General features: G+C 36.6%; 1 pseudogene; it reads left to right on the top strand.

The window, feature by feature from the left end:
• Nucleotides 1-2,028: 2,028 nt before the first annotated feature.
• LOC110266144 (uncharacterized) lies at nt 2,029-5,590 on the top strand (annotated as a pseudogene).
• Nucleotides 5,591-7,060: the final 1,470 nt, after the last annotated feature.

Here is a 7,060-nt window from a genome sequence, read left to right as displayed (position 1 = left end):
TTTAGGCCTTTGTTTTTGTTTGTTTTGCGGTTAGAGTTTGTTAAAAGACTTGTTTTAGTTCTGATTTACTTAGTAGTATTTTTAGAAATTTTATATTTAAATAAAATCTTATCTTATCTTTTAGTTAGTTTGTTAGGGGCCTATTTAAACACCTTTGGTGAGAAAATTTATACAATTTTTTATGAATAAATTTTCAGTTGCTTTAAGCACGTTTTATTGTGTGATTAAGTGAGGTGAGTGATTTGCTTCGCTGGTTGTATGAAGAAGATTAAAGGATCCAACCTAAGGTGATTCTGCGTAGTGATTTCTTCAACTTCATCCCTCTGATATAGGGTGTCAAGGACAAGTTCTTTGAAGGTCTAGTAGGAAATCTCTTTCGGTGGCCTAGGTTGCTAAGAACAGCTATCTTAGAGGTCTAGTAGAAAAACCTTTATCTATTTTTTATGTTCCTCTATGTCTTAGGAGTGTGTCTCTTTATACCAATAATCCTTTCATTTTGTGTCATTCTTTTTACGATATCCTCTTTCTTTAATGCTTCGAATATATTAAACCCCCAATAATTTCTTAATCATCTGGTATCAGTTACAGGTCGTAGGTAAATTCTTATTTACCTGCATGTTCCAGGATTCTTGTTTAGTCTCTTTAATTCTTCTCTTCGATTTCGGCAAATTTACTTCAAAGATAAAAAAAATGAAATTTCTTCTTTAAATTTGTTACTACAATTTCTATATTTTAACATCAGCGTCTGGAAACAAAAAACAAAAAAAGTAAAAAAAAAACGTAAAAAAACGAAATTTCAATTTGTTTCAGCTTTGTTTTAGCTTTTAAATTTCCTTTGGGTTTCAATTAGGATTCAAATTTTCTAGTTTCTATCATCTTAGTATCACTTGTTATTTTCCTTCCTTTGTCACATATATTGGTTGTCTTCTTATCAAGTTTAACGCCTCTATCATTTAGATGATCTTAGTTTGGTGTCTCAATTCCTCATTTTTTGAGGTGCAACTTGTTAAAGCAATCCAAGAGTGGAAAAAGGCAAGAATGGTGAAATCAACAGAGGGTAAAAGTCACGTATTGAGTGTAAACACGAGTGTCCTACTCCGAGTAATACACATGAGAAGTGTTCTATGAGGTCTTTGTTTTTTTTCACAGATTCATTGATGGCTAACAATGATGGGATCCCCAGTCCACAACTAATGTTCTGCATCGACACACTCGCTGGCGTCCTTGAAACGATTGAACAACGTCTTTATGACATGGATTCCTGAATTAACTTTTTTTCCCTTAGTCAAAGAGCACGGTTTCGAGAATCTATTCATAATCATTCTGAGGAGTCTGAGGAGGAACCTTCACCCAGACCCGGTGTCATAGACAACCGAAAGATGCTAATAGTAATCTCAATGCTATCAAGATGTGCATCCCAAAATTTAAAGGCAAAAGTGACCCTGAGGGTTACTTGGAATGGGAACGGAAGGTGGAGCTCCTATTTTAGTGTCACAACTACTCTAATGTGAAAAAGATAAGACTAGCGGCTGTAGAATTCTCGGATTATACCCTTGTCTGGTGGGCTGAGCTGGACAAAAAGAAAAAATGGAATGGAAAACCACCAATTCAATCTTGGAAAAAATGAAGAAGGTCATGTGACAGCGGTTTGTCCCTTCTTACTACTATAGCGAGCTACATTAACGGCTCCAACGGCTATACCAAGGTTCTAAGTTTGTAGATGAGTATCATAAGGAGATGAAGATGCAGCTAATCCAGGCAAATATTGAGGAAGAGTTTAAGGCTACTATGGCACATTTCTTGAGTGGGCTAAACCGAGACATTACAAATATTGTTGAACGTCACCCATTTCTGGATATGGAAGACTTGGTGAATCTAGCTATCAAGGTAGAAAAATAGCAAAAGGTGAAGGGGCTGCATAATTCTTCCAACCCTACTTCAAGGTGGGACTCTAGAGGTGTTAATTTTGGGGAGAAGATAGGATCCAAACCTATCGAATCAAAGGAGAAGCCTACAGACCAGCACAAGATGAAGCACACGCCTAATTCCACTTCTAAACCTCCTTTGCGGCATCGTGATATTACTTGCTTTAAGTGCCGCGGATTAGGCCATTATGCTTGCGAGTGTCCAAATAAAAGGACCATGGTCATTAAAGCGAATGATGTTTTCTTGGAATCTGATAACTCAGATGAGAATGAGGACATGCCTCATGCAGATGATGCTACAGATGATAATGATATAGTTGAGTATGCTGTTAGTGGCGAGGCCCTTGTTACTAGGCAGATCTTAAATGTCCAAGCCAAGGACGATCGTCTAGAACAACGTGAGAACATCTTTTATACAAAAGTTTTGTTGGAAGGCAAGGCTGGACTCATGATCATTGATGCTGGAAGTCATACAAACATCGCTAGCTCTACCATGGTCACAAAATTAGGGTTGAAATACACCAAACACCCTAACCCTTACAAACTGGAGTGGTTAAGTGATGTTGGTGAACTGAAGGTTGTAAAGCAAGTCCGCGTACAGTTCTCTATTGGAAGATATAGTGATGAAGTACTTTGTGACGTGATTCCCATACAGGTTGTCATCTACTCCTAGGGCATCCATGGCAGTATGATAGAAGGGTGGTCCATGATGGTTTCAAAAACTGATACACCTTTATTTACCTTGGGAAGAAGATTATCCTTACACCTTTATCCCATAAATAAGTGTACTTGGAGCAACTGAGTATGCGCAAATCCATAAAAGAGTCTTTAGGATGTGAGAAAATTGAAAAATAAGAGGGTAAAGAGAGGGCTCTGATAGAAGAAAATAATGAGAAAAAGAGTCAGGGTCTGAGTGAAAAAAAGAGTTGTAAGAGTGAAAAATCTATCGGTTTCATAAAGAGTGAGAATGCTCACAAAATATTTATTATGCAAAAGAGAGAGATCTGAAGTGTGCTAGTTTAGAAAAAAACATTAGTGTTAGTGAGATTTAGAGAGACTTTACTATCTATCATTGACACTAACCATGAACTGCCTAGTGCTTTTGTTTCACTTTTGCAGGAATTTGGGGATGTCTTCCCAGAGGAGATGCCTCCATTATGCGGCAATTCAGATTGACTTTGTCCCTGGTTCAACCATTCCAAACCAGCCAGCTTATCAAATGAATTCTGAGGAAACAAAGGAACTGCAACGGCAAGTCGATGACCTTTTGGCTAAGGGTTTTGTGAGAGAAAGCATAAGTCCTTGTGCTGTTCCAGTACTGTTGGTGCCCAAAAAGGATAGCTCATGGAGGATGTGTGTATTGTCATCCTATTCCTAGACTTGATGATATACTTAATGAATTTCATGGTTCTGTTATTTTTACTAAAATAGATTTAAGGAGTGGTTATCATCAAATACGAATGCAACTTGGTGATGAATGGAAAATAGCTTTCAAAACTAAATATGGTTTGTATGAGTGGTTAGTTATGCCATTTGGATTAACTAATGCACCTAGTACATTCATGAGATTAATGAATCATGTTTTGAGAGAATTTTTAGGCAAATTTGTAGTTGTTTATTTTGATGATATCCTTATCTACAATAAATTTCTTGATGATCATATTTTGCATGTTCAGTCTATTTTAGAGGTACTTAGAAAGAAAAAATTGTATGCTAATCTCCAAAAGTGCTCGTTCTGTCTGAGTAAAGTAGTGTTCCTAGGTTTTGTGATAAGTTCTGAGGGGATTGAGGAAGATGACGAGAAGGTGAGGGCTATTAAAGAATGGCCCACACCTTAGAATGTCTCTGATATTAGAAGTTTTCATGTTCTTGCTGGTATTTATAGGAGGTTTGTTAAAGATTTTTCTACTATTACTGCACCTTTAACTGAAATCATTAAGAAATATGTTGGCTTTAAATAGAATCTAGAACAAGAACTTGCTTTTAACATCTTGAAAGATTTATTATATTCTGCCCCCATTCTTATTTTACCAGATTTTTTTAAAACTTTTGAAATAGAATGTGATGCTTCCAGAATTGGTATAGTTGCTATTTTGATGCAGGAAAAGCGAGAAATTGCCTATTTCAGTGAGAAGTTGAATGGAGTTTGTCTCAACTACTCAACTTATGATAAGGAGCTTTATGTCTTGGTGAGAGCTTTTGAAGTGTGGTAGCATTACTTGCTACCTAAGGAATTTGTGGTGTACACTGACCATGAATTCCTCAAACACTTGAAGGGCCAAAGAAAGCTGAACAAGAGACATGCAAATTGTATAGAATTTCTTGAATCCTTTCCATACGTAATCGCTTATAAGCAAGGTAAAGAGAATGTGGTTGCTGATGCATTATCTAAGAGATATTCCTTAATCACTACCATTACTTCTAAATTGTTAGGTTTTGAGTGTATGAAAGAATTGTGTGCAACTGATTCTGATTTTGCCTTTATCTATGCTACATGTGAACATGGTGTACATAACAAATTCTATAAGCATGATGGTTTTCTTTTTAGGGGTAATAGGATTTATGTGCTTACTTGTTCTATTAGGGAGCTACTTGTTCTAGAATCACATAGTGGGGGTTTGATGGGTCATTTTGGTGTGCTTAAGACTTTGGATGTTTTATCTGAGAATTTTTATTGGCCTCACATTAGTAAAGATGTTGAAAATTTTGTGCTAAATGCATTGCATGTAAACAAGCTAAATCTAAGTCATTACCATATGGCTTGTATACTTATTTACCTGTTCCTATATATCCATGGGTTGATATTTCTATGGACTTTGTTCTTGGTTTGCCTAGAACTAGGAGAGATCTAGATAGCATTTTTGTTGTGGTAGATAGATTTAGTAAAATGGCTCATTTTATTACTTGCCATAAAACTAATGATGCCACAAATACTGATGACCTATTCTTTAGAGAAGTTGTGCGCTTACATGGTGTTTTCCAAACTATTGTTTCTGATCATAATGTCAAATTCTTAAATCACTTTTGGAAAGTTTTGTGGAGTAAGTTGGGAACAAAATTGTTATACTCAACTACTTGTCACCCTCAGACTGATGATCAAACTGAAGTAGTAAATAGAACATTAGGCACCTTATTGCGTGCTGTGGTTGGTAAGAATTTGAAAACCTAGAAAGATTGTTTACCTTTTTATTGAGTTTGCTTATAATAGGACAATCCATTCTTCTACTGATTTTTCGCCCTTTGAACTTGTCTATGGTTTTAATCCTCTAACTATCTTAGATTTAATGCCTTTACCTTTGAGTGATCTTATTAGCTTAGATGGAGCAAGCAAGGCTAAGAAGGTTAAAGCAATACATGCAAAGGCTCGTGACCTAATTGAGAGGAAGAACAAAGCCACAGCTGAAAGAATTAACAAGAGCCAAAAGCATGTAGTCTTCGAACCAGGAGATTGGGTTTGGGTACATTTGAGGAAGGAGAGATTTCCTATTGAAAGAAATTCTAAACTTGATGCTAGAGGGGATGGGTCGTTCTAAGTGCTTAAGAAGATCAATGATAACGCCTACAAGATTGACCTACCAGGTGAGTATAATGTCTCTGCTACTTTCAATGTTTCTGATCTCTCTCATTTTTTATATGGGCATAGATTTGAGGATGAATCTTTTTGAGAAAGGAGGGAATGATACATTCTCGGAAAGATAACTGAGACATTCTAAAGAAAAAGGACAGAATGAAAATTTCACACTTCTAGAGGGCCCCATCACTAGAGCACATACAAAGAAGCTCAAGGAGAGCTTTGGTAACTTGGTAGCACTTATGCATGAGGAGTTACATCAAGTTCTAACCGAGGAAGAATGGACAAGGCCCATTGGGCTAAGTCAAGACAACAAGAAGCCCAATAATGCTTTCCAAATTCAGTGGGAAGCATAATTTATCATTAATTTTCGAATTTTTAGGCCTTTGTTTTAGTTTGTTTTGAGGTTAGAGTTTGTTAGAAGATTTGTTTTAGTTATAATTTATTTAGTAGTGTTTTTAGGAATTTTAAATTTAAATCAAATATGATCTAATCCATTAAGATCAAATCTAATTTAAATTTTAAAATCTTATCTTATCTTTTAGTTAGTTTGTTTGGAGCCTATTTAAAGGTGAGACCATTTACACAACTTTTAAGGAATAAATTTTCAGTTGCTTTAAGCACATTTTATTGTGTGATTAAGTGAGGTGAGTGATTTGCTTTGCTTGTTGCATGAAGAAGATTGAAGGATCCAACCTAAGGTGATTCTGCGTAGTGGTTTGTTCAACTTCGTCCCTCTGATCTAGGTTATCAAGGACAAGTTCTTTGAAGGTCTAGTAGGAAATTCCTTCCGATGACTTAGGTTGCTAAGAACAGGTATCTTAGAGGTCAAGTAGGAAAAGCTTTATCTATCTTTTTTGTTCCACTATGTCTTAGGTGTGTGTCTCTTTATGCCAATAATTATTTCTTTTTGTGTCATTCTATTTATGATATCCCCCTTCCAACACTCCCGTTGGGATTTTAATGCTTCGAATTTATTAAACCCCATAAACCCCTAATAATTTCTTATCACACAACTTAGATGCAGCAGCTGTTGAATTAAAGGGGAGGCATCTGGGATTATAATGCAATCATCCCAGTACCATAACCCGTGGCCTTGCTGTAGCCGGCCAGAGTATTGTTCCATCTCCGAAAAGGCCACATCTGGCCTAAAAGACCGGTGTTCTTATTGTAACAATGGCAACAGACTGTCGGTAATCGTGGTAAGCTACAAGAAAGCACAAGACAGACCATCTGTGCATTTATTTTTGCATCCTTTCTTGTATTCAATTGTAAAATTGTACCCAAGTAATTTAGCCAACCATGCCTACTATTTCGAGGTTTGGATAGTCTGCGCTTGTAACTTTTTGAGGCTCTTATGTCTGTTCGCATTACAGTAATGACCCAACAAGTAGTGCCGAAATTTAGACACTGCAGCTAGAATTGCCTGTATCTCACGTGCGTATACTGACTGTCTCTGCACAGTAACCGATGGCTTCTTAGAGAAATAAGCAATCGGATGACCGCTTTGGCTTAAAACCGCACCAATCCCTGTCCCTGAAGCATTCATCTCCAAAACAAAGGG

This window comes from Arachis ipaensis, chromosome B1 (genome assembly GCF_059453495.1).
Source record: "Arachis ipaensis isolate K30076 ecotype BB chromosome B1, ASM5945349v1, whole genome shotgun sequence".
Classification (NCBI taxonomy): domain Eukaryota; kingdom Viridiplantae; phylum Streptophyta; class Magnoliopsida; order Fabales; family Fabaceae; genus Arachis; species Arachis ipaensis.
The sequence above is the reverse complement of the archived record's forward strand: the minus strand, read 5'-3'. Positions and strand labels throughout refer to the sequence as shown.